The sequence below is a fragment of the Hypanus sabinus genome, chromosome 8, assembly GCF_030144855.1.
Source record: "Hypanus sabinus isolate sHypSab1 chromosome 8, sHypSab1.hap1, whole genome shotgun sequence".
NCBI lineage: Eukaryota > Metazoa > Chordata > Chondrichthyes > Myliobatiformes > Dasyatidae > Hypanus > Hypanus sabinus.
The window spans coordinates 86924561-86951689 of record NC_082713.1 but is presented as its reverse complement, the minus strand read 5'-3'; positions in this window follow the sequence as shown (position 1 = coordinate 86951689).

The window sequence follows — 27129 nt, the reverse complement described above, 5'->3', positions numbered from 1 at the left end:
GGCTCTGTGTTCCGCATTCCTGTCCCCCTGGATCAAGGCTCTATGTACCGCGTTCCTGTCAACCTGGACTAAGGCTCAGTGTTCCACATTCCTGTCCCCCTGGACGAAGGCTCAATGTACCGTGTTCCTGTCCACCTGGACCAAGGCTCTGTGGTCCGTGTTCCTCTACCCACAGGACCAAGGCTCTGTGTTCCGTGTTCCTGTACACACAGGACGAAGGCTTTGTGTTCCGTGTTCCTGTACCCACAGGACCAAGGCTCTGTGTTCCATGTTGATGTCCCCCTGGAAGAAGGCTGTGTGTTCCGCGTTCCTGTCCCCCTGGATCAAGGCTCTATGTACCGCGTTCCTGTCAACCTGGACTAAGGCTCAGTGTTACACATTCCTGTCCTCCTGGACCAAGGCTCTGTGTTCCATGTTCCTGTCCCCCTGGAGAAGGCTGTGTGTTCCGCGTTCCTGTCCCCCTGGATCAAGGCTCTATGTACCGCGTTCCTGTCAACCTGGACTAAGGCTCAGTGTTCCACATTCATGTCCTCCTGGACCAAGGCTCTGTGTTCCATGTTCCGGTCCACCTGGCCTAAGGCTCAGTGTTCCGCGTTTCTGTACCCACAGGACCAAGTCTTTATGTTCCGCGTTCCTGTCCCACTGGAACAAAGCTCTGTGTTCCGTGTTCCTGTCCCACTGGACCAATGCTCTATGTTCCGCGTTCCTGTACCCACAGGACCAAGTCTTTATGTTCCGCGTTCCTGTCCCCCTGGACCAAGGCTCTGTGTTCCGGTTTCCTCTCCCCCTCTATCAAGGCTCTGTGTTCCGTGTTCCAGTCCACCTGGACCAAGGCACTGTGTACCGCGTTCCTGTCTACTGGACAAAGGCTCTGTGTTCCGCATTCCTGTCCCCCTGGACGAAGGCTCTATGTACCGCGTTCCTGTCAACCTGGACTAAGGTTCAGTGTTCCACATTCCTGTCCTCCTGGACCAAGGCTCTGTGTTCCGTGTTCCTGACCCCCTGGACCAAGGCTCTGTGTTCCGTGTTCCTGACCCCCTGGACCAAGGCTCTGTGTTCCATGTTCCGGTCCACCTGGCCTAAGGCTCAGTGTTCCGCGTTCATGTACCCACAGGACCAAGGCTTTATGTTCCGCTATCCTGTCTACTGGACAAAGGCTCAGTTTTCCATGTTACTGTACCCCTGGACCAAGGTTCAGTGTTCTGCATTCTTGGACCAAGGCTCAGAGTTCCATGTTCCTGTACCCACAGGACCAAGGCTCTGTGTTCCGCGTTCCTGAGCCCCAGGACCAAGGCTCTCAGTTCTGCGTTCCTGTCTACCGGACAAAGGCTCAGTTTCCCACATTCCTGTACCACTGGACCAAGGCTCTGTGTTCCGCGTTCCTGTACCCCTGGACCAAGGTTCAGTTTTCAGCATTCCTGGACCAAGGCTCAATGTTCCGTGTTCCTGTCCCAATGGACCAAGGCTCTGTGTTCCGCTTTCCTGTCCACCTGGACCAATGCTCTGTGTTCCGCGTTCCTGAGCCCCCGGACCAATGCTCTATGTTCCGCGTTCCTGTACCCACAGGACCAAGTCTTTATGTTCCGCGTTCCTGTCCCACTGGACCTAGGCTCAGTCTTCCGTGTTCCTGTCCCCCTGGAACAAAGCTCTGTGTTCCGTGTTCCTGTCCCACTGGACCAATGCTCTGTGTTCCACGTTACTGTCTCCCTGGACCAAGGCTCTCTGTTCCACGTTCCTGTCCCCCTGGACCAAGGCTCTGTGTTCAGGTTTCCTGTCCACCTCTACCAAGGCTCTGTGTTCCATGTTCCTGTCCCACAGGAACAAGGCTCTGTGTTCCATGTTCCTGTACCCACAGGACGAAGGCTTTGTGTTCCATGTTCCTGTATCCACAGGACCAAGGCTGTATGTTCCGTGTTCCTGTCCCCCTGGAACAAGGCTCTGTGTTCCACGTTCCTGTCCCCCTGGATCAAGGCTCTATGTACCGCGTTCCTGTCAACCTGGACTAAGGCTCTGTGTTCCGCATTCCTGTCCCCCTGGACCAAGGCTCTGTGTTCCATGTTCCGGTCCACCTGGCCTAAGGCTCAGTGTTCCGCGTTCATGTACCCACAGGACCAAGGCTTTATGTTCCGCGTTCCTGTCCCCCTGGACCAAGGCTCTATGTTCAGCGTTCCTGGCTACTGGACAAAGGCTCAGTTTTCCACGTTCCTGTACCCCTCGACCAAGGTTCAGTGTTCTGCATTCTTGGACCAAGGCTCAGTGTTCCGTGTTCCTGTACCCACAGGACCAAGGCTCCGTGGTCCACATTCCTGTCCCCCTGGAACAAGGCTCTATGTACCGCGTTCCTGTCCCCCTGGACGAAGGCTCTGTATTCCCTGTTCCTGTACCCACAGGACCAATGTTCTGTGTTCCGCTTTCTGGTCCCCCTGGACCAAGACTGAATGTTCCGTGTTCCTGTCCACATGGACCAAGGCGCTGTGGTCCGTGTTCCTCTACCCACAGGACGAAGGCTTTGTGTTCCGTGTTCCTGTACCCACAGGACCAAGGCTGTGTGTTCCATGTTCCTGTCCCCCTGGAAGAAGGCTCTGTGTTCCGTGTTCCTGTACCCACAGGACCAAGGCTGTGTGTTCTGTGTTCCTGTCCCCCTGGATCAAGGCTCTATGTACCGCGTTCCTGTCAACCTGGACTAAGGCTCTGTGTTCCGCATTCCTGTCCCCCTGGATCAAGGCTCTATGTACCGCGTTCCTGTCAACCTGGACTAAGGCTCAGTGTTCCACATTCCTGTCCCCCTGGACGAAGGCTCAATGTACCGTGTTCCTGTCCACCTGGACCAAGGCTCTGTGGTCCGTGTTCCTCTACCCACAGGACCAAGGCTCTGTGTTCCATGTTCCTGTCCCCCTGGAAGAAGGCTGTGTGTTCCGCGTTCCTGTGCCCCTGGATCAAGGCTCTATGTACCGCGTTCCTGTCAACCTGGACTAAGGCTCAGTGTTCCACATTCCTGTCCTCCTGGACCAAGGCTCTGTGTTCCATGTTCCGGTCCACCTGGCCTAAGGCTCAGTGTTCCGCGTTCATGTACCCACAGGACCAAGGCTTTATGTTCCGCGTTCCTGTCAACCTGGACTAAGGTTCAGTGTTCCACATTCCTGTCCTCCTGGACCAAGGCTCTGTGTTCCGTGTTCCTGACCCCCTGGACCAAGGCTCTGTGTTCCGTGTTCCTGACCCCCTGGACCAAGGCTCTGTGTTCCATGTTCCGGTCCACCTGGCCTAAGGCTCAGTGTTCCGCGTTCATGTACCCACAGGACCAAGGCTTTATGTTACGCGTTCCTGTCTACTGGACAAAGGCTCAGTTTTCCGTGTTCCTGTACCCCTGGACCAAGGTTCAGTGTTCTGCATTCTTGGACCAAGTCTCTGTATTCCCCGTTCCTGTCCACCTGGACCAAGGCTCTGTGTTCCGCGTTCCTGAGCCCCAGGACCAAGGCTCTCAGTTCTGCGTTCCTGTCTACTGGACAAAGGCTCAGTTTCCCACATTCCTGTACCACTGGACCAAGGCTATGTGTTCCGCGTTCCTGTACCCCTGGACCAAGGTTCAGTGTTCAGCATTCCTGGACCAAGGCTCAATGTTCCGTGTTCCTGTCCCAATGGACCAAGGCTCTGTGTTCCGCGTTCCTGTACCCCTGGACCAAGGTTCAGTGTTCAGCATTCCTGGACCAAGGCTCAATGTTCCGTGTTCCTGTCCCAATGGACCAAGGCTCTATGTTCTGCGTTCCTGTCCCCCTGGACCAATGCTCTATGTTCCGCGTTCCTGTCCCCCTGGACCAATGCTCTATGTTCCGCGTTCCTGTACCCACAGGACCAAGTCTTTATGTTCCGCGTTCCTGTCCCACTGGACCTAGGCTCATTCTTCCGTGTTCCTGTACCCCTGGACCAAAGCTCTGTGTTCCGTGTTCCTGTCCCACTGGACCAAAGCTCTGTGTTCCACGTTACTGTCCCCCTGGACCAAGGCTCTCTGTTCCACGTTCCTGTCCCCCTGGACTAAGGCTCTGTGTTCCGTGTTCCTGTCCCCCTCTACCAGGGCTCTGTGTTCCGTGTTCCTGTCCACCTGGACCAAGGCTCTGTGTTCCGTGTTCCAGTCCCACAGGAACAAGGCTCTGTGTTCCGTGTTCCTGTCCCACAGGAACAAGGCTCTGTGTTCCGTGTTCCTGTCCACCTGGAACAAGGCTCTGTGTTCCGTGTTCCTGTCCCAAAGGAACAAGGCTCTGTGTTCCGTGTTCCTGTCCACCTGGAACAAGGCTCTGTGTTCCTCGTTCCTGTCCACCTGGACCAAGGCTCTGTGTTCCGTGTTCCTGTCCCACAGGAACAAGGCTCTGTGTTCCGTGTTCCTGTACCCACAGGACGAAGGCTTTGTGTTCCATGTTCCTGTACCCACAGGACCAAGGCTGTGTGTTCCGTGTTCCTATTCCCCTGGAACAAGGCTCTGTGTTCCTTGTTCCTGTCCCCCTGGATCAAGGCTCTATGTACCGCGTTCCTGTCAACCTGGACTAAGGCTCAGTGTTCCCCATTCCTGTCCGCCTGGACCAAGGCTCTGTGTTCCACGTTCCTTTTTACAGAGAAACTGGGTTGAACTCCTCTGCATTTCTAACTAACAGTGAAGCTGTGCTCAGCTCCCCTGCATTCACTATCTACACTAAAACTGTGTTCAGTTTCTCTGCATTCTCTAACTACTGAGAAAATGTACTCAACTCCACTGTATTCCCTGACTGCGGATAAACTGTCCTCAATCCACTGCATTCTCCAACTACTGAGAATCTGTGCCTCAACTTCCCTGCATTCACCAGCAGAGATACTGTGCTAAACTCCCCTGCATCCTCTAACTACAGAGAAACTCTGCTCATCTTCCCTGCATTCACCAGCAGAGAAACTCTGCTGATTTTCCCTGCATTCACTAACTACAGAGAAACAGGGTTCAGCTCTTCTGCATTCCTAACTAAAATTCAAACTGTGTTCAGTTCCGATGCATTCACTACCTACACGGAAACTGTGTGCTCTTCCTCTGCATCCTCTGCATTTCTCTTCCTACAGAGTAACTGTGCCTCAAATTCCCTGCATTCTCTAACTGAGATAAAATGTACTCAACTTTGCTGCATCCTCCAACTACTGAGAAACTTTGCTCAAATCCCCTGCAATCACTAAATACACGGAAAAGGTCCTCAACTCACCTGCATTCTCTTACTACAGAGGAAGTAGGACCAACTCTCTTGCAGTCTATAAATTAAAGAGAAACTGTGTCCATCACTCCTGCTTTCTCTGACTACAGAGAAACTGCGATCAACTCCCCTGCATTCTCTAACTAACACGGAAACTGAGCTCCTATCCGCTGCATTCTCTTACGACAGATAAACTGTGCTGAACTCCCCTGCAATCTCAAACTGGAAAGAATCTGCGCCCAACTCAATTCTGTTTTCTAACTAACAGAGAAACTGTTTTCATCTCCCCTGCATTCAGTAACTGCAAAGAAACTGTGTTCATCTCCCCTGCATTTTCCAACTACAAAGATACTGAGCTCAACTACTCTTCATTCTCTAACTACAGACAAACTGCGATTCAACTCCGCTGCATTCACGAACCACAGGGAAACAGTATTCAATTCCGCTGCATTCTTAAACTACAGAGAAACTGGGTTGAACACCTCTGCATTCCTAACTAACAGTGAAGCTGTGCTCAGCTCCCCTGCATTCACTATCTACACTAAAACAGTGTTCAGTTTCTCTGCATTCTCTAACTGCTGAGAAAATGTACTCAACACCGCTGTATTCCCTGACTGCGGATAAACTGTCCTCAATCCACTTCATTCTACAACTACTGAGAATTTGTGCCTCATCTTCCCAGCATTCTCCAGCAGAGATACTGTGCTCACCTCCACTGCATTCTCTAACTACAAAGAAACTCTGCTCATCTTCCCTGCATTCACCAGCAGAGAAACTCTGCTCATTTTCCCTGCATTCACTAACTACAGAGAAACTGGGTTCAGCTCTGCTGCATTCCTAACTAACATTCAAACTGTGTTCAGTTCCGCTGCATTCAGTACCTACACGGAAACTGTGTGCTGTTCCTCTGCATCCTCTGCATTTCTCTTCCTACAGAGAAACTGTTCCTCAACTTCCCTGCATTCTCTAATTGAGATAAACTGTACTCAACTTTGCTGCATCCTCCAACTACTGAGAAACTTTGCTCAAATCCCCTGCATTCACTAAATACACGGAAAAGGTCCTCAACTCACCTGCATTCTCTTATTACAGAGGAAGTGGGACCAACTCTCTTGCAGTCTATAAATTAAAGGGAAACTGTGTCCATCACTCCTGCTTTCTCTGACTACAGGGAAACTGTGTTCAGTTCCTCTGCATTCTCTAACTACAGAGAAACTGGGATCAACTCCCCTGCATTCTCTAACTAACACGGAAACTGAGATATCCACTGCATTCTCTTATGACAGATCAACTGTGCTCAACTCCACTGCATTCTCTAACTAGAGAGAAACTGTGCCCAACTCCCTTCTATGTTGTAACTAACAGAGAAACTGTGTACATCTCCACTGCATTCTCCAACTACAAAGATACTGTGCTCAACTACTCTTCATTCTCTAACTACAGACAAACTGCGCTTCAACTCCCCTGCATTCACTAACCACAGGGAAACAGTATTCAATTCCGCTGCATTCTCAAACTACAGAGAAACTGGGTTGAACTCCTCTGCATTCCTAACTAACAGTGAAGCTGTGCTCAGCTCCCCTGCATTCACTATCTACACTAAAACTGTGTTCAGTTTCTCTGCATTCTCTAACTGCTGAGAAAATGTACTCAACTCCGCTGTATTCACTGACTGCGGATAAACTGTCCTCAATCCACTTCATTCTCCAACTACTGAGAATCTGTGCCTCAACTTCGCTGCATAAGATAAACTGTACTCAACTTTACTGCATCCTCCAACTGCTGAGAAAGTTTGCTCAAATCCCCTGCATTCACTAAATACACGGAAATGGTCCTCAACTCACCTGCATTCTCTTACTACAGAGGAAGTGAGACCAACTCTCTTGCAGTCTATAAATTAAAGAGAAACTGTGTCCATCGCTCCTGCTTTCTCTGACGACAGGGAAACTGTGTTCAGTTCCTCTGTATTCTCTAACTACAGAGAAACTGGGATCAACTCCCCTGCATTCTCTAACTAACACGTAAACTGAGCTCATATCCACTGCATTCTCTTATGACAGATAAGCTGTGCTCAACTCCACTGCATTCTCTAACTAGAGAGAAACTGTGCCCAACTCCCTTCTATGTTGTAACTAACAGAGAAACTGTGTTCATCTCCCCTGCATTCTCCAACTACAAAGATGCTGTGTTCATCTACTCTTCATTCTCTAACTACAGACAAACTGCGCTTCAACTCCGCTGCATTCACTAACCACAGGGAAACAGTATACAATTCCGCTGCATTCTCAAACTACAGAGAAACTGGGTTGAACTCCTCTGCATTCCTAACTAACAGTGAAGCTGAGCTCAGCTCCCCTGCATTCACTATCTACACTAAAACTGGGTTCAGTTTCTCTGCATTCCCTAACTACTGAGAACAGGTACTCAACTCCGCTGTATTCCCTGACTGCGGATAAACTGTCCTCAATCCACTTCATTCTCCAACTACTGAGAATCTGTGCCTCAACTTCCCTGCATTCTCCAGCAGAGAAACTGTGCTCAACTTCACAGCATTCTCTAACTACAGAGAAACTCTGCTCATCTTCCCTGCATTCACCAGCAGAGATACTGTGCTCAACTCCCCTGCATTCTCTAACTACAGAGAAACACTGCTCATCTTCCCTGCATTCACCAGCAGAGAAACTCTGCTGATTTTCCCTGCATTCACTAACTACAGAGAAACTGGGTTCAGCTCTGCTGCATTCCTAACTAACATTCAAACTGTGTTCAGTTACGCTGCATTCACTACCTACACGGGAACTGTGTGCTGTTCCTCTGCATCCTCTGCATTTCTCTTCCTACAGAGAAACTGTGTCTCAACTTCCCTGCATTCTCTAATTGAGATAAACTGTACTCAACTTTGCTGCATCCTCCAACTACTGAGAAACTTTGCTCAAATCCCCTGTATTCACTAAATACACGGAAAAGGTCCTCAACTCACCTGCATTCTCTTATTACAGAGGAAGTGGGACCAACTCTCTTGCAGTCTATAAATTAAAGAGAAACTGTGTCCATCACTCCTGCTTTCTCTGACTACAGGGAAACTGGGATCAACTCCCCTGCGTTCTCCAACTACAAAGATACTGAGCTAAACTACTCTTCATTCTCTAACTACAGACAAACTGCGCTTCAACTCCGCTGCATTCACGAACCACAGGGAAACAGAATTCAATTCCGCTGCATTCTTAAACTACAGAGAAACTGGGTTGAACTCCTCTGCATTCCTAACTAACAGTGAAGCTGTGCTCAGCTCCCCTGCATTCACTATCTACACTAAAACAGTGTTCAGTTTCTCTGCATTCTCTAACTACTGAGAAAATGTACTCAACTCTGCTGTATTCCCTGACTGCGGATAAACTGTCCTCAATCCACTTCATTCTACAACTACTGAGAATCTGTGCCTCAACTTCCCTGCATTCTCCAGCAGAGATACTGTGCTCAACTCCCCTGCATTCTCTAACTACAAAGAAACTCTGCTCATCTTCCCTGCATTCACCAGCAGAGAAACTCTGCTCATTTTCCCTGCATTCACTAACTACAGAGAAACTGGGTTCAGCTCTGCTGCATTCCTAACTAACATTCAAACTGTGTTCAGTTCCGCTGCATTCACTACCTACACGGAAACTGTGTGCTGTTCCTCTGCATCCTCTGCATTTCTCTGCCTACAGAGAAACTGTGCCTCAACTTCCCTGCATTCTCTAATTGAGATAAACTGTACTCAACTTTGCTGCATCCTCCAACTACTGAGAAACTTCGCTCAAATCCCCTGCATTCACTAAATACACGGAAAAGGTCCTCAACTCACCTGCATTCTCTTATTACAGAGGAAGTGGGATCAACTCTCTTGCAGTCTATAAATTAAAGGGAAACTGTGTCCATCACTCCTGCTTTCTCTGACTACAGGGAAACTGTGTTCAGTTCCTCTGCATTCTCTAACTGCAGAGAAACTGGGATCAACTCCCCTGCATTCACCAGCAGGGAAACTCTGCTCATTTTCCCTGCATTCACTAACTACAGAGAAACTGGGTTCAGCTCTGCTGCATTCCTAACTAACATTCAAACTGTGTTCAGTTCCGCTGCATTCACTACCTACATGGAAACTGTGTGCTGTTCCTCTGCATCCTCTGCATTTCTCTTCCTACAGAGAAACTGTTCCTCAACTTCCCTGCATTCTCAAACTGGAAAGAATCTGTGCCCAACTCCCTTCTGTTTTCTAACTTAACAGTGAAACTGTTTTCATCTCCCCTGCATTCTGTAACTACAAAGATACTGTGTTCATCTCCCCCGCATTCTCCAACTACAAAGATACTGTGCTCAACTACTCTTCATTCTCTAACTACAGACAAACTGCGCTTCAACTCCGCTGCATTCACTAACCACAGGGAAACAGTATTCAATTCCGCTGCATTCTCAAACTACAGAGAAACTGGGTTGAACTCCTCTGCATTCCTAACTAACAGTGAAGCTGTGCTCAGCTCCCCTGCATTCACTATCCACACTAAAACTGTGCTCAGCTCCCCTGCATTCACTATCTACACTAAAACTGTGTTCAGATTCTCTGCATTCTCTAACTACAGAGAAAATGTACTCAACTCCGCTGTATTCCCTGACTGCGGATAAACTGTCCTCAATCCACTTCATTCTCCAACTACTGAGAATCTGTGCCTCATCTTCCCTGCATTCACCAGCAGAGAAACTCTGCTCATTTTCCCTGCATTCACTAACTACAGAGAAACTGGGTTCAGCTCTGCTGCATTCCTAACTAACATTCAAACTGTGTTCAGTTCCGCTGCATTCACTACCTACACGGAAACTGTGTGCTGTTCCTCTGCATTTCTCTTACTACAGAGAAACGGGGTTCAGCTCTGCTGCATTCCTAACTAACATTCAAACTGTGTTCAGTTCCGCTGCATTCACTACCTACACGGAAACTGTGTGCTGTTCCTCTGCATCCTCTGCATTTCTCTTCCTACAGAGAAACTGTGCCTCAACTTCCCTGCATTCTCTAATTGAGATAAACTGTACTCAACTTTGCTGCATCCTCCAACTACTGAGAAACTTTGCTCACATCCACTGTATTCACTAAATACACGGAAAAGGTCCTCAACTCACGTGCATTCTCTTATTACAGAGGAAGTGGGACCAACTCTCTTGCAGTCTATAAATTAAAGAGAAACTGTGTCCATCACTCCTGATTTCTCTGACTACAGGGAAACTGTGTTCAGTTCCTCTGCATTCTCTAACTACAGAGCAACTGGGATCAACTCCCCTGCATTCTCTAACTAACACAGAAACTGAGCTCATATCTACTGCATTCTCTTACGACAGATAAACTGTGCTCAACCCCCCTGCATTCTCAAACTGGAAAGAATCTGTGCCCAACTCCCTTCTGTTTTCTAACTAACAGTGAAACTGTGTTCATCTCCCCTGCATTCTCCAACTACAACGATACTGTGTTCATCTACTCTTCATTCTCTAACTACAGACAAACTGCGCTTCAACTCCGCTGCATTCACTAACCACAGGGAAACAGTATTCAATTCCGCTGGATTCTCAAACTAACAGAGAAACTGGGTTGAACTCCTCTGCATTCCTAACTAACAGTGAAACTGTGCTCAGCTCCCCTGCATTCACTATCTACACTAAAATTGTGTTCAGTTTCTCTGCATTCTCTAACTACGGAAAAATGTATTCAACTCCGCTGTATTCCCTGACTGCGGATAAACTGTCCTCAATCCACTTCATTCTCCAAATACTGAGAATCTGTGCCTCAACTTCCCTGCATTCACCAGCAGAGATACTGTGCTCAACTCCCCTGCATTCTCTAACTACAGAGAAACTCTGCTCATCTTCCCTGCATTCACTAACTACAGAGAAACTGGGTTCAGCTCTGCTGCATTCAGTACCTACACGGAAACTGTGTGCAGTTCCTCTGCATCCTCTGCATTTCTCTTCCTACAGAGAAACTGTGCCTCAACTTCCCTGCATTCTCTAATTGAGATAAACTGTACTCAACTTTGCTGCATCCTCCAACTACTGAGAAACTTTGCTCAAATCCCCTGCATTCACTAAATACACGGAAAAGGTCCTCAACTCACCTGCATTCTCTTATTACAGAGGAAGTGGGACCAACTCTCTTGCAGTCTATAAATTAAAGGGAAACTGTGTCCATCACTCCTGCTTTCTCTGACTACAGGGAAACTGTGTTCAGTTCCTCTGCATTCTCTAACTACAGAGAAACAGGGATCAACTCCCCTGCATTCTCTAACTAACACGGAAACTGAGATATCCACTGCATTCTCTTATGACAGATCAACTGTGCTCAACTCCACTGCATTCTCTAACTAGAGAGAGACTGTGCCCAACTCCCTTCTATGTTGTAACTAACAGAGAAACTGTGTTCATCTCCCCTGCATTCTCCAACTACAAAGATGCTGTGTTCATCTACTCTTCATTCTCTAACTACAGACAAACTGCGCTTCAACTCCGCTGCATTCACTAACCACAGGGAAACAGTATTCAATTCCGCTGCATTCTTAAACTACAGAGAAACTGGGTTGAACTCCTCTGCATTCCTAACAAACAGTGAAGCTGTGCTCAGCTCCCCTGCATTCACTATCTACACTAAAACAGTGATCAGTTTCTATGCATTCTCTAACTACTGAGAAAATGTACTCAACTCCGCTGTATTCCCTGACTGCGGATAAACTGTCCTCAATCCACTTCATTCTCCAACTACTGAGAATTTGTGCCTCAACTTCCCTGCATTCTCCAGCAGATATACTGTGCTCAACTTCCCTGCATTCTCTAACTACAGAGAAACTCTGCTCATTTTCCCTGCATTCACAAACTACAGAGAAACTGGGTTCAACTCCGCTGCATTCCTAACTAACAGTGAAACTGTGCTCAGCTCCCCTGCATTCACCATCTACACTAAAACTGTGTTCAGTTTCTCTGCATTCTCTAACTACGTAAACATGTACTCTACTCCGCTGTATTCCCTGACTGCGGATAAACTGTCCTCAATCCACTTCATTCTCCAACTACTGAGAATCTGTGCCTCATCTTCCCTGCATTCACCAGCAGAGAAACTCTGCTGATTTTCCCTGCATTCACTAACTACAGAGAAATTGGGTTCAGCTCTGCTGCATTCCTAACTAACATTCAAACTGTGTTCTGTTCCACTGCATTCACTACCTACACGGAAACTGTGTGCTATTCCGCTGCATCCTCTGCATTTCTCTTCCTACAGAGAAACTGTGCCTCAACTTCCCTGCATTCTCCAATTGAGATAAACTGTACTCTTCTTTGCTGCATCCTCCAACTACTGAGAAACTTTGCTCAAATCCCCTGCATTCACTAAATACACGGAAATGGTCCTCAACTCACCTGCATTCTCTTACTACAGAGGAAGTGGGACCAACTCTCTTGCAGTCTATAAATTAAAGAGAAACTGTGTCCATCACTCCTGCTTTCTCTGACTACAGGGAAACTGTGTTCAGTTCCTCTGCATTCTCTAACTACAGAGAAACTGGGATCAACTCCACTGCATTCACCAGCAGGGAAACTCTGCTCAATTTGCCTGCATTCAGTAACTACAGAGAAACTGGGTTCAGCTCTGCTGCATTCCTAACTAACATTCAAAATGTGTTCAGTTCCGCTGCATTCAATACCTACACGGAAACTGTGTGCTGTTCCTCTGCATCCTCTGCATTTCTCTTCCTACAGAGAAACTGTTCCTCAACTTCCCTGCATTCTCAAACTGGAAAGAATCTGTGCCCAACTCCCTTCTGTTTTCTAACTAACAGTGAAACTGTTTTCATCTCCCCTGCATTCTGTAACTACAAAGATACTGTGCTCAACTACTCTTCATTCTCTAACTACAGACAAACTGCGCTTCAACTCCGCTGCATTCACTAACCACAGGGAAACAGTATTCAATTCCGCTGCATTCTCAAACTACAGAGAAACTGGGTTGAACTCCTCTGCATTCCTAACTTACAGTGAAGCTGTGCTCAGCTCCCCTGCATTCACTATATACACTAAAACTGTGCTCAGCTCCCCTGCATTCACTATCTACACTAAAACTGTGTTCAGATTCTCTGCATTCTCTAACTACAGAGAAAATGTACTCAACTCCGCTGTATTCCCTGACTGCGGATAAACTGTCCTCAATCCACTTCATTCTCCAACTACTGAGAATCTGTGCCTCATCTTCCCTGCATTCACCAGCAGAGAAACTCTGCTCATTTTCCCTGCATTCACTAACTACAGAGAAACTGGGTTCAGCTCTGCTGCATTCCTAACTAACATTCAAACTGTGTTCAGTTCCGCTGCATTCAGTACCTACACGGAAACTGTGTGCTGTTCCTCTGCATCCTCTGCATTTCTCTTCCTACAGAGAAACTGTGCCTCAACTTCCCTGCATTCTCTAATTGAGATAAACTGTACTCAACTTTGCTGCATCCTCCAACTACTGAGAAACTTTGCTCAAATCCCCTGCATTCACTAAATACACGGAAATGGTCCTCAACTCACCTGCATTCTCTTACTACAGAGGAAGTGGGACCAACTCTCTTGCAGTCTATAAATTAAAGAGAAACTGTGTCCATCACTCCTGCTTTCTCTGACTACAGGGAAACTGTGTTCAGTTCCTCTGTATTCTCTAACTACAGAGAAACTGGGATCAACTCCCGTGCATTCTCTAACTAACACGGAAACTGAGCTCATATCCACTGCATTCTCTTATGACAGATCAACTGTGCTCAACTCCACTGCATTCTCTAACTAGAGAGAAACTGTGCCCAACTCCCTTCTATGTTGTAACTAATAGTGAAACTGTTTTCATCTCCCCTGCATTCTGTAACTACAAAGATACTGTGCTCAACTACTCTTCATTCTCTAACTACAGACAAACTGCGCTTCAACTCCACTGCATTCACTAACCACAGGGAAACAGTATTCAATTCCGCTGCATTCTCAAATTACAGAGAAACTGGGTTGAACTCCTCTGCATTCCTAACTAATAGTGAAACTGTGCTCAGCTCCCATGCGTTCACTATCTACACTGAAACTGTGTTCAGTTTCTCTGCGTTCATTAACTACTGAGAAAATGTACTCAACTCCGCTGTATTCCCTGACTGCGGATAAACTGTCCTCAATCCAATTCATTCTCCAACTACTGAGAATTTGTGCCTCAACTTCCCTGCATTCTCCAGCAGCTATACTGTGCTCAACTTCCCTGCATTCTCTAACTACAGAGAAACTCTGCTCATTTTTCCTGCATTCACAAACTACAGAGAAACTGGGTTCAACTCCGCTGCATTCCTAACTAACAGTGAAACTGTGCTCAGCTCCCCTGCATTCACTATCTACACTAAAACTGTCTTCAGTTTCTCTGCATTCTCTAACTACTGAGAAAATGCACTCAACTCCGCTGTATTCCCTGACTGCGGATAAACTGTCCTCAATCCACTTCATTCTCCAACTACTGAGAATCTGTGCCTCAACTTCCCTGCATTCTCCAGCAGAGATACTGTGCTCAACTCACCTGAATTCTCTAACTACAGAGAAACTCTGCTCATCTTCCCTGCATTCACGAGCAGAGAAACTCTGCTGATTTTCCCTGCATTCACTAACTACAGAGAAATTGGGTTCAGCTCTGCTGCATTCCTAACTAACATTCAAACTGTGTTCTGTTCCACTGCATTCACTACCTACACGGAAACTGTGTGCTATTCCGCTGCATCCTCTGCATTTCTCTTCCTACAGAGAAACTGTGCCTCAACTTCCCTGCATTCTCCAATTGAGATAAACTGTACTCTTCTTTGCTGCATCCTCCAACTACTGAGAAACTTTGCTCAAATCCCCTGCATTCACTAAATACACGGAAATGGTCCTCAACTCACCTGCATTCTCTTACTACAGAGGAAGTGAGACCAACTCTCTTGCAGTCTATAAATTAAAGAGAAACTGTGTCCATCACTCCTGCTTTCTCTGACTACAGGGAAACTGTGTTCAGTTCCTCTGCATTCTCTAACTACAGAGAAACTGGGATCAACTCCCCTGCATTCACCAGCAGGGAAACTCTGCTCATTTTCCCTGCATTCACTAACTACAGAGAAACTGGGTTCAGCTCTGCTGCATTCCTAACTAACGTTCAAACTGTGTTCAGTTCCGCTGCATTCACTACCTACACAGAAACTGTGTGCTGTTCCTCTGCATCCTCTGCATTTCTCTTCCTACAGAGAAACTGTTCCTCAACTTCCCTGCATTCTCAAACTGGAAAGAATCTGTGCCCAACTCCCTTCTGTTTTCTAACTAACAGTGAAACTGTTTTCATCTCCCCTGCATTCTGTAACTACAAAGATACTGTGTTCATCTCCCCCGCATTCTCCAACTACAAAGATACTGTGCTCAACTACTCTTCATTCTCTAACTACAGACAAACTGCGCTTCAACTCCGCTGCATTCACTAACCACAGGGAAACAGTAATCAATTCCGCTGCATTCTCAAACTACAGAGAAACTGGGTTGAACTCCTCTGCATTCCTAACTAACAGTGAAGCTGTGCTCAGCTCCCCTGCATTCACTATCTACACTGAAACTGTGTTCAGTTTCTCTGCGTTCATTAACTACTGAGAAAATGTACTCAACTCCGCTGTATTCCCTGACTGCGGATAAACTGTCCTCAATCCACTTCATTCTCCAACTACTGAGAATTTGTGCCTCAACTTCCCTGCATTCTCCAGCAGATATACTGTGCTCAACTTCCCTGCATTCTCTAACTACAGAGAAACTCTGCTCATTTTCCCTGCATTCACAAACTACAGAGAAACTGGGTTCAACTCCGCTGCATTCCTAACTAACAGTGAAACTGTGCTCAGCTCCCCTGCATTCACCATCTACACTAAAACTGTGTTCAGTTTCTCTGCATTCTCTAACTACGTAAACATGTACTCTACTCCGCTGTATTCCCTGACTGCGGATAAACTGTCCTCAATCCACTTCATTCTCCAACTACTGAGAATCTGTGCCTCATCTTCCCTGCATTCACGAGCAGAGAAACTCTGCTGATTTTCCCTGCATTCACTAACTACAGAGAAATTGGGTTCAGCTCTGCTGCATTCCTAACTAACATTCAAACTGTGTTCTGTTCCACTGCATTCACTACCTACACGGAAACTGTGTGCTATTCCGCTGCATCCTCTGCATTTCTCTTCCTACAGAGAAACTGTGCCTCAACTTCCCTGCATTCTCCAATTGAGATAAACTGTACTCTTCTTTGCTGCATCCTCCAACTACTGAGAAACTTTGCTCAAATCCCCTGCATTCACTAAATACACGGAAATGGTCCTCAACTCACCTGCATTCTCTTACTACAGAGGAAGTGGGACCAACTCTCTTGCAGTCTATAAATTAAAGAGAAACTGTGTCCATCACTCCTGCTTTCTCTGACTACAGGGAAACTGTGTTCAGTTCCTCTGTATTCTCTAACTACAGAGAAACTGGGATCAACTCCCGTGCATTCTCTAACTAACACGGAAACTGAGCTCATATCCACTGCATTCTCTTATGACAGATCAACTGTGCTCAACTCCACTGCATTCTCAAACTGGAAAGAATCTGTGCCCAACTCCCTTCTGTTTTCTAACTAACAGTGAAACTGTTTTCATCTCCCCTGCATTCTGTAACTACAAAGATACTGTGCTCAACTACTCTTCATTCTCTAACTACAGACAAACTGCGCTTCAACTCCGCTGCATTCACTAACCACAGGGAAACAGTATTCAATTCCGCTGCATTCTCAAACTACAGAGAAACTGGGTTGAACTCCTCTGCATTCCTAACTTACAGTGAAGCTGTGCTCAGCTCCCCTGCATTCACTATATACACTAAAACTGTGCTCAGCTCCCCTGCATTCACTATCTACACTAAAACTGTGTTCAGATTCTCTGCATTCTCTAACTACAGAGAAAATGTACTCAACTCCGCTGTATTCCCTGACTGCGGATAAACTGTCCTCAATCCACTTCATTCTCCAACTACTGAGAATCTGTGCCTCATCTTCCCTGCATTCACCAGCAGAGAAACTCTGCTCATTTTCCCTGCATTCACTAACTACAGAGAAACTGGGTTCAGCTCTGCTGCATTCCTAACTAACATTCAAACTGTGTTCAGTTCCGCTGCATTCAGTACCTACACGGAAACTGTGTGCTGTTCCTCTGCATCCTCTGCATTTCTCTTCCTACAGAGAAACTGTGCCTCAACTTCCCTGCATTCTCTAATTGAGATAAACTGTACTCAACTTTGCTGCATCCTCCAACTACTGAGAAACTTTGCTCAAATCCCCTGCATTCACTAAATACACGGAAATGGTCCTCAACTCACCTGCATTCTCTTACTACAGAGGAAGTGGGACCAACTCTCTTGCAGTCTATAAATTAAAGAGAAACTGTGTCCATCACTCCTGCTTTCTCTGACTACAGGGAAACTGTGTTCAGTTCCTCTGTATTCTCTAACTACAGAGAAACTGGGATCAACTCCCGTGCATTCTCTAACTAACACGGAAACTGAGCTCATATCCACTGCATTCTCTTATGACAGATCAACTGTGCTCAACTCCACTGCATTCTCTAACTAGAGAGAAACTGTGCCCAACTCCCTTCTATGTTGTAACTAATAGTGAAACTGTTTTCATCTCCCCTGCATTCTGTAACTACAAAGATACTGTGCTCAACTACTCTTCATTCTCTAACTACAGACAAACTGCGCTTCAACTCCACTGCATTCACTAACCACAGGGAAACAGTATTCAATTCCGCTGCATTCTCAAATTACAGAGAAACTGGGTTGAACTCCTCTGCATTCCTAACTAATAGTGAAACTGTGCTCAGCTCCCATGCGTTCACTATCTACACTGAAACTGTGTTCAGTTTCTCTGCGTTCATTAACTACTGAGAAAATGTACTCAACTCCGCTGTATTCCCTGACTGCGGATAAACTGTCCTCAATCCAATTCATTCTCCAACTACTGAGAATTTGTGCCTCAACTTCCCTGCATTCTCCAGCAGCTATACTGTGCTCAACTTCCCTGCATTCTCTAACTACAGAGAAACTCTGCTCATTTTTCCTGCATTCACAAACTACAGAGAAACTGGGTTCAACTCCGCTGCATTCCTAACTAACAGTGAAACTGTGCTCAGCTCCCCTGCATTCACTATCTACACTAAAACTGTCTTCAGTTTCTCTGCATTCTCTAACTACTGAGAAAATGCACTCAACTCCGCTGTATTCCCTGACTGCGGATAAACTGTCCTCAATCCACTTCATTCTCCAACTACTGAGAATCTGTGCCTCAACTTCCCTGCATTCTCCAGCAGAGATACTGTGCTCAACTCACCTGAATTCTCTAACTACAGAGAAACTCTGCTCATCTTCCCTGCATTCACGAGCAGAGAAACTCTGCTGATTTTCCCTGCATTCACTAACTACAGAGAAATTGGGTTCAGCTCTGCTGCATTCCTAACTAACATTCAAACTGTGTTCTGTTCCACTGCATTCACTACCTACACGGAAACTGTGTGCTATTCCGCTGCATCCTCTGCATTTCTCTTCCTACAGAGAAACTGTGCCTCAACTTCCCTGCATTCTCCAATTGAGATAAACTGTACTCTTCTTTGCTGCATCCTCCAACTACTGAGAAACTTTGCTCAAATCCCCTGCATTCACTAAATACACGGAAATGGTCCTCAACTCACCTGCATTCTCTTACTACAGAGGAAGTGAGACCAACTCTCTTGCAGTCTATAAATTAAAGAGAAACTGTGTCCATCACTCCTGCTTTCTCTGACTACAGGGAAACTGTGTTCAGTTCCTCTGCATTCTCTAACTACAGAGAAACTGGGATCAACTCCCCTGCATTCACCAGCAGGGAAACTCTGCTCATTTTCCCTGCATTCACTAACTACAGAGAAACTGGGTTCAGCTCTGCTGCATTCCTAACTAACGTTCAAACTGTGTTCAGTTCCGCTGCATTCACTACCTACACAGAAACTGTGTGCTGTTCCTCTGCATCCTCTGCATTTCTCTTCCTACAGAGAAACTGTTCCTCAACTTCCCTGCATTCTCAAACTGGAAAGAATCTGTGCCCAACTCCCTTCTGTTTTCTAACTAACAGTGAAACTGTTTTCATCTCCCCTGCATTCTGTAACTACAAAGATACTGTGTTCATCTCCCCCGCATTCTCCAACTACAAAGATACTGTGCTCAACTACTCTTCATTCTCTAACTACAGACAAACTGCGCTTCAACTCCGCTGCATTCACTAACCACAGGGAAACAGTAATCAATTCCGCTGCATTCTCAAACTACAGAGAAACTGGGTTGAACTCCTCTGCATTCCTAACTAACAGTGAAGCTGTGCTCAGCTCCCCTGCATTCACTATCTACACTGAAACTGTGTTCAGTTTCTCTGCGTTCATTAACTACTGAGAAAATGTACTCAACTCCGCTGTATTCCCTGACTGCGGATAAACTGTCCTCAATCCACTTCATTCTCCAACTACTGAGAATTTGTGCCTCAACTTCCCTGCATTCTCCAGCAGATATACGGTGCTCAACTTCCCTGCATTCTCTAACTACAGAGAAACTCTGCTCATTTTCCCTGCATTCACAAACTACAGAGAAACTGGGTTCAACTCCGCTGCATTCCTAACTAACAGTGAAACTGTGCTCAGCTCCCCTGCATTCACCATCTACACTAAAACTGTGTTCAGTTTCTCTGCATTCTCTAACTACGTAAACATGTACTCTACTCCGCTGTATTCCCTGACTGCGGATAAACTGTCCTCAATCCACTTCATTCTCCAACTACTGAGAATCTGTGCCTCATCTTCCCTGCATTCACGAGCAGAGAAACTCTGCTGATTTTCCCTGCATTCACTAACTACAGAGAAATTGGGTTCAGCTCTGCTGCATTCCTAACTAACATTCAAACTGTGTTCTGTTCCACTGCATTCACTACCTACACGGAAACTGTGTGCTATTCCGCTGCATCCTCTGCATTTCTCTTCCTACAGAGAAACTGTGCCTCAACTTCCCTGCATTCTCCAATTGAGATAAACTGTACTCTTCTTTGCTGCATCCTCCAACTACTGAGAAACTTTGCTCAAATCCCCTGCATTCACTAAATACACGGAAATGGTCCTCAACTCACCTGCATTCTCTTACTACAGAGGAAGTGGGACCAACTCTCTTGCAGTCTATAAATTAAAGAGAAACTGTGTCCATCACTCCTGCTTTCTCTGACTACAGGGAAACTGTGTTCAGTTCCTCTGTATTCTCTAACTACAGAGAAACTGGGATCAACTCCCGTGCATTCTCTAACTAACACGGAAACTGAGCTCATATCCACTGCATTCTCTTATGACAGATCAACTGTGCTCAACTCCACTGCATTCTCAAACTGGAAAGAATCTGTGCCCAACTCCCTTCTGTTTTCTAACTAACAGTGAAACTGTTTTCATCTCCCCTGCATTCTGTAACTACAAAGATACTGTGCTCAACTACTCTTCATTCTCTAACTACAGACAAACTGCGCTTCAACTCCGCTGCATTCACTAACCACAGGGAAACAGTATTCAATTCCGCTGCATTCTCAAACTACAGAGAAACTGGGTTGAACTCCTCTGCATTCCTAACTTACAGTGAAGCTGTGCTCAGCTCCCCTGCATTCACTATATACACTAAAACTGTGCTCAGCTCCCCTGCATTCACTATCTACACTAAAACTGTGTTCAGATTCTCTGCATTCTCTAACTACAGAGAAAATGTACTCAACTCCGCTGTATTCCCTGACTGCGGATAAACTGTCCTCAATCCACTTCATTCTCCAACTACTGAGAATCTGTGCCTCATCTTCCCTGCATTCACCAGCAGAGAAACTCTGCTCATTTTCCCTGCATTCACTAACTACAGAGAAACTGGGTTCAGCTCTGCTGCATTCCTAACTAACATTCAAACTGTGTTCAGTTCCGCTGCATTCAGTACCTACACGGAAACTGTGTGCTGTTCCTCTGCATCCTCTGCATTTCTCTTCCTACAGAGAAACTGTGCCTCAACTTCCCTGCATTCTCTAATTGAGATAAACTGTACTCAACTTTGCTGCATCCTCCAACTACTGAGAAACTTTGCTCAAATCCCCTGCATTCACTAAATACACGGAAATGGTCCTCAACTCACCTGCATTCTCTTACTACAGAGGAAGTGGGACCAACTCTCTTGCAGTCTATAAATTAAAGAGAAACTGTGTCCATCACTCCTGCTTTCTCTGACTACAGGGAAACTGTGTTCAGTTCCTCTGTATTCTCTAACTACAGAGAAACTGGGATCAACTCCCGTGCATTCTCTAACTAACACGGAAACTGAGCTCATATCCACTGCATTCTCTTATGACAGATCAACTGTGCTCAACTCCACTGCATTCTCTAACTAGAGAGAAACTGTGCCCAACTCCCTTCTATGTTGTAACTAATAGTGAAACTGTTTTCATCTCCCCTGCATTCTGTAACTACAAAGATACTGTGCTCAACTACTCTTCATTCTCTAACTACAGACAAACTGCGCTTCAACTCCACTGCATTCACTAACCACAGGGAAACAGTAATCAATTCCGCTGCATTCTCAAACTACAGAGAAACTGGGTTGAACTCCTCTGCATTCCTAACTAACAGTGAAGCTGTGCTCAGCTCCCCTGCATTCACTATCTACACTGAAACTGTGTTCAGTTTCTCTGCATTCATTAACTACTGAGAAAATGTACTCAACTCCGCTGTATTCCCTGACTGCGGATAAACTGTCCTCAATCCACTTCATTCTCCAACTACTGAGAATTTGTGCCTCAACTTCCCTGCATTCTCCAGCAGATATACTGTGCTCAACTTCCCTGCATTCTCTAACTACAGAGAAACTGGGATCAACTCCCCTGCATTCACCAGCAGGGAAACTCTGCTCATTTTCCCTGCATTCACTAACTACAGAGAAACTGGGTTCAGCTCTGCCGCATTCCTAACTAACATTCAAACTGTGTTCAGTTCCGCTGCATTCACTACCTACACGGAAACTGCGTGCTGTTCCTCTGCATCCTCTGCATTTCTCTTCCTACAGAGAAACTGTTCCTCAACTTCCCTGCATTCTCAAACTGGAAAGAATCTGTGCCCAACTCCCTTCTGTTTTCTAACTAACAGTGAAACTGTTTTCATCTCCCCTGCATTCTGTAACTACAAAGATACTGTGTTCATCTCCCCCGCATTCTCCAACTACAAAGATACTGTGCTCAACTACTCTTCATTCTCTAACTACAGACAAACTGCGCTTCAACTCCGCTGCATTCACTAACCACAGGGAAACAGTATTCAATTCCGCTGCATTCTCAAACTACAGAGAAACTGGGTGAACTCCTCTGCATTCCTAACTAACAGTGAAGCTGTGCTCAGCTCCCCTGCATTCACTATATACACTAAAACTGTGCTCAGCTCCCCTGCATTCACTATCTACACTAAAACTGTGTTCAGATTCTCTGCATTGTCCAACTACAGAGAAAATGTACTCAACTCCGCTGTATTCCCTGACTGCGGATAAACTGTCCTCAATCCACTTCATTCTCCAACTACTGAGAATCTGTGCCTCATCTTCCCTGCATTCACCAGCAGAGAAACTCTGCTCATTTTCCCTGCATTCACTAACTACAGAGAAACTGGGTTCAGCTCTGCTGCATTCCTAACTAACATTGAAACTGTGTTCAGTTCCGCTGCATTCAGTACCTACACGGAAACTGTGTGCTGTTCCTCTGCATCCTCTGCATTTCTCTTCCTACAGAGAAACTGTGCCTCAACTTCTCTGCATTCTCTAAATGAGATAAACTGTACTCAACTTTGCTGCATCCTCCAACTACTGAGAAACTTTGCTCAAATCCCCTGCTTTCACTAAATACACGGAAATGGTCCTCAACTCACCTGCATTCTCTTACTACAGAGGAAGTGGGACCAACTCTCTTGCAGTCTATAAATTAAAGAGAAACTGTGTCCATCACTCCTGCTTTCTCTGACTACAGGGAAACTGTGTTCAGTTCCTCTGTATTCTCTAACTACAGAGAAACTGGGATCAACTCCCCTGCATTCTCTAACTAACACGGAAACTGAGCTCATATCCACTGCATTCTCTTATGACAGATAAACAGTGCTCAATTCCCCTGCAATCTCAAATTGGAAAGAATCTGCACCCAACTCCCTTCTGTTTTCTAACTTAACAGTGAAACTGTTTTCATCTCCCCTGCATTCTGTAACTACAAAGATACTGTGTTCATCTCCCCTGCATTCTCCATCTACAAAGATACTGTGCTCAACTACTCTTCATTCTCTAACTACAGACAAACTGCGCTTCAACTCCGCTGCATTCACTAACCACAGGGAAACAGTATTCAATTCCGCTGCATTCTCAAACTACAGAGAAACTGGGTTGAACTCCTCTGCATTCCTAACTAACAGTGAAGCTGTGCTCAGCTCCCCTGCATTCACTATCTACACTGAAACTGTGTTCAGTTTCTCTGCATTCATTAACTACTGAGAAAATGTACTCAACTCCGCTGTATTCCCTGACTGCGGATAAACTGTCCTCAATCCACTTCATTCTCCAACTACTGAGAATCTGTGCCTCAACTTCCCTGCATTCACCAGCAGAGATACTGTGCTCAACTCAGCTGCATTCTCTAACTACAGAGAAACTCTGCTCATCTTCCCTGCATTCACGAGCAGAGAAACTCTGCTGATTTTCCCTGCATTCTCTAACTACAGAGAAATTGGGTTCAGCTCTGCTGCATTCCTAACTAACATTCAAACTGTGTTCAGTTCCACTGCATTCACTACCTACACGGAAACTGTGTGCTATTCCTCTGCATCCTCTGCATTTCTCTTCCTACAGAGAAACTGGGTTCAACTCCGCTACATTCCTAACTAAAATTCAAACTGTGTTCAGTTCCGCTGCATTCACTACCTACAAGGAAACTGTGTGCTGTTCCTCTGCATCCTCTGCATTTCTCTTCCTACAGAGAAACTGTGCCTCAACTTCCCTGCATTCTCTAATTGAGATAAACTGTACTCAACTTTGCTGCATCCTCCAACTACTGAGAAACTTTGCTCAAATCCCCTGCATTCACTAAATACACGGAAATGGTCCTCAACTCACCTGCATTCTCTTACTACAGAGGAAGTGGGACCAACTCTCTTGCAGTCTATAAATTAAAGAGAAACTGTGTCCATCACTCCAGCTTTCTCTGACTACAGGGAAACTGTGTTCAGTTCCTCTGCATTCTCTAACTACAGAGAAACTGGGATCAACTCCCCTGCATTCACCAGCAGGGAAACTCTGCTCATTTTCCCTGCATTCACTAACTACAGAGAAACTGGGTTCAGCTCTGCTGCATTCCTAACTAACATTCAAACTGTGTTCAGTTCCGCTGCATTCACTACCTACACGGAAACTGTGTGCTGTTCCTCTGCATCCTCTGCATTTCTCTTCCTACAGAGAAACTGTTCCTCAACTTCCCTGCATTCTCAAACTGGAAAGAATCTGTGCCCAACTCCCTTCTGTTTTCTAACTAACAGTGAAACTGTGTTCATCTCCCCTGCATTCTCCAACTACAACGATACTGTGTTCATCTACTCTTCATTCTCTAACTACAGACAAACTGCGCTTCAACTCCGCTGCATTCACTAACCACAGGGAAACAGTATTCAATTCCGCTGCATTCTCAAACTACAGAGAAACTGGGTTGAACTCCTCTGCATTCCTAACTAACAGTGAAACTGTGCTCAGCTCCCCTGCATTCACTATCTACACTAAAATTGTGTTCAGTTTCTCTGCATTCTCTAACTACGGAATAATGTATTCAACTCCGCTGTAATCCCTGACTGCGGATAAACTGTCCTCAATCCACTTCATTCTCCAAATACTGAGAATCTGTGCCTCAACTTCCCTGCATTCACCAGCAGAGATACTGTGCTCAACTCCCCTGCATTCTCTAACTACAGAGAAACTCTGCTCATCTTCCCTGCATTCACCAGCAGAGAAACTCTGCTCATTTTCCCTGCATTCACTAACTACAGAGAAACTGGGTTCAGCTCTGCTGCATTCCTAACTAACATTCAAACTGTGTTCCGTTCCGCTGCATTCACTGCATTTCTCTTCCTACAGAGAAACTGTGCCTCAACTTCCCTGCATTCTCTAATTGAGATAAACTGTACTCAACTTTGCTGCATCCTCCAACTACTGAGAAACTTTGCTCAAATCCCCTGCATTCACTAAATACACGGAAATGGTCCTCAACTCACCTGCATTCTCTTACTACAGAGGAAGTGGGACCAACTCTCTTGCAGTCTATAAATTAAAGAGAAACTGTGTCCATCACTCCTGCTTTCTCTGACTACAGGGAAACTGTGTTCAGTTCCTCTGCATTCTCTAACCACAGAGAAACTGTGTTCATATCCCCTGCATTCCTAACTAAGAGTGAAACTGTGCTCATCTCCCCTGTACCCTCTTACGACAGATAAACTGTGCTCAACTCCCTTCTATGTTGTAACTAACAGAGCAACTGTGTTCATCTCCCCCGGATTCTCCAACTACAAATATACTGTGCTCAACTACTCTTCATTCTCTAACTACAGACAAACTGCGCTTCAACTCCGCTGCATTCACTAACCACAGGGAAACAGTATTCAATTCCGCTGCATTCTCAAACTACAGAGAAACTGGGTTGAACTCCTCTGCATTCCTAACTAACAGTGAAACTGTGCTCAGCTCCCCTGCGTTCACTATCTACACTAAAACTGTGTTCAGTTTCTCTGCATTCTCTAACTACGGAAAAATGTACTCAACACCGCTGTATTCCCTGACTGCGGATAAACTGTCCTCAATCCACTTCATTCTCCAACTACTGAGAATCTGTGCCTCAACTTCTCTGCATACTGCAGCAGAGAAACTCTGCTCATCTTCCCTGCATTCACCAGCAGAGAAACTCTGCTCATCTTCCCTGCATTCACTAACTACAGAGAAACTGGGTTCAGCTCTGCTGCATTCCTAACTAACATTCAAACTGTGTTCAGTTCCGTTGCATTCACTACCAACACTGAAACTGTGTGCTGTTCCTCTGCATCCTCTGCATTTCTCTTCCTACAGAGAAACTGTGCCTCAACTTCCCTGCATTCTCTAATTGAGATAAACTGTACTCAACTTTGCTGCATCCTCCAACTACTGAGAAACTTTGCTCACATCCACTGCATTCACTAAATACACGGAAAAGGTCTTCAACTGACCTGCATTCCCTTACTACAGAGGAAGTGGGACAAACTCTCTTGCAGTCTATAAATTAAAGAGAAACTGTGTCCATCACTCCTGCTTTCTCTGACTACAGGGAAACTATGTTCAGTTCCCCTGCATTCTGTAACTACAAAGGAACTGTGTTCTTCTCCCCTGCATTTTCCAACTACAAAGATACTGTGCTCAACTACTCTTCATTCTCTAACTACAGACAAACTGCGCTTCAACTCCGCTGCATTCACTAACCACAGGAAAACAGTATTCAATTCCGCTGCATTCTCAAACTACAGAGAAACTGGGTTGAACTCCTCTGCATTCCTAACTAACAGTGAAACTGTGCTCAGCTCCCCTGCATTCTCTAACTTCAGAGATATTGAACTCAACTTCCCTGCAGTCTGTAACTACAGAGAAACTCTGCTCATCTTCCCTGCATTTCTAACTAACAGTGAAACTGGGTTCAGCTGCCCTGCATTCACTAACTACAGAGAAACTGGGTTCAACTCTGCTCCTTTCCTAA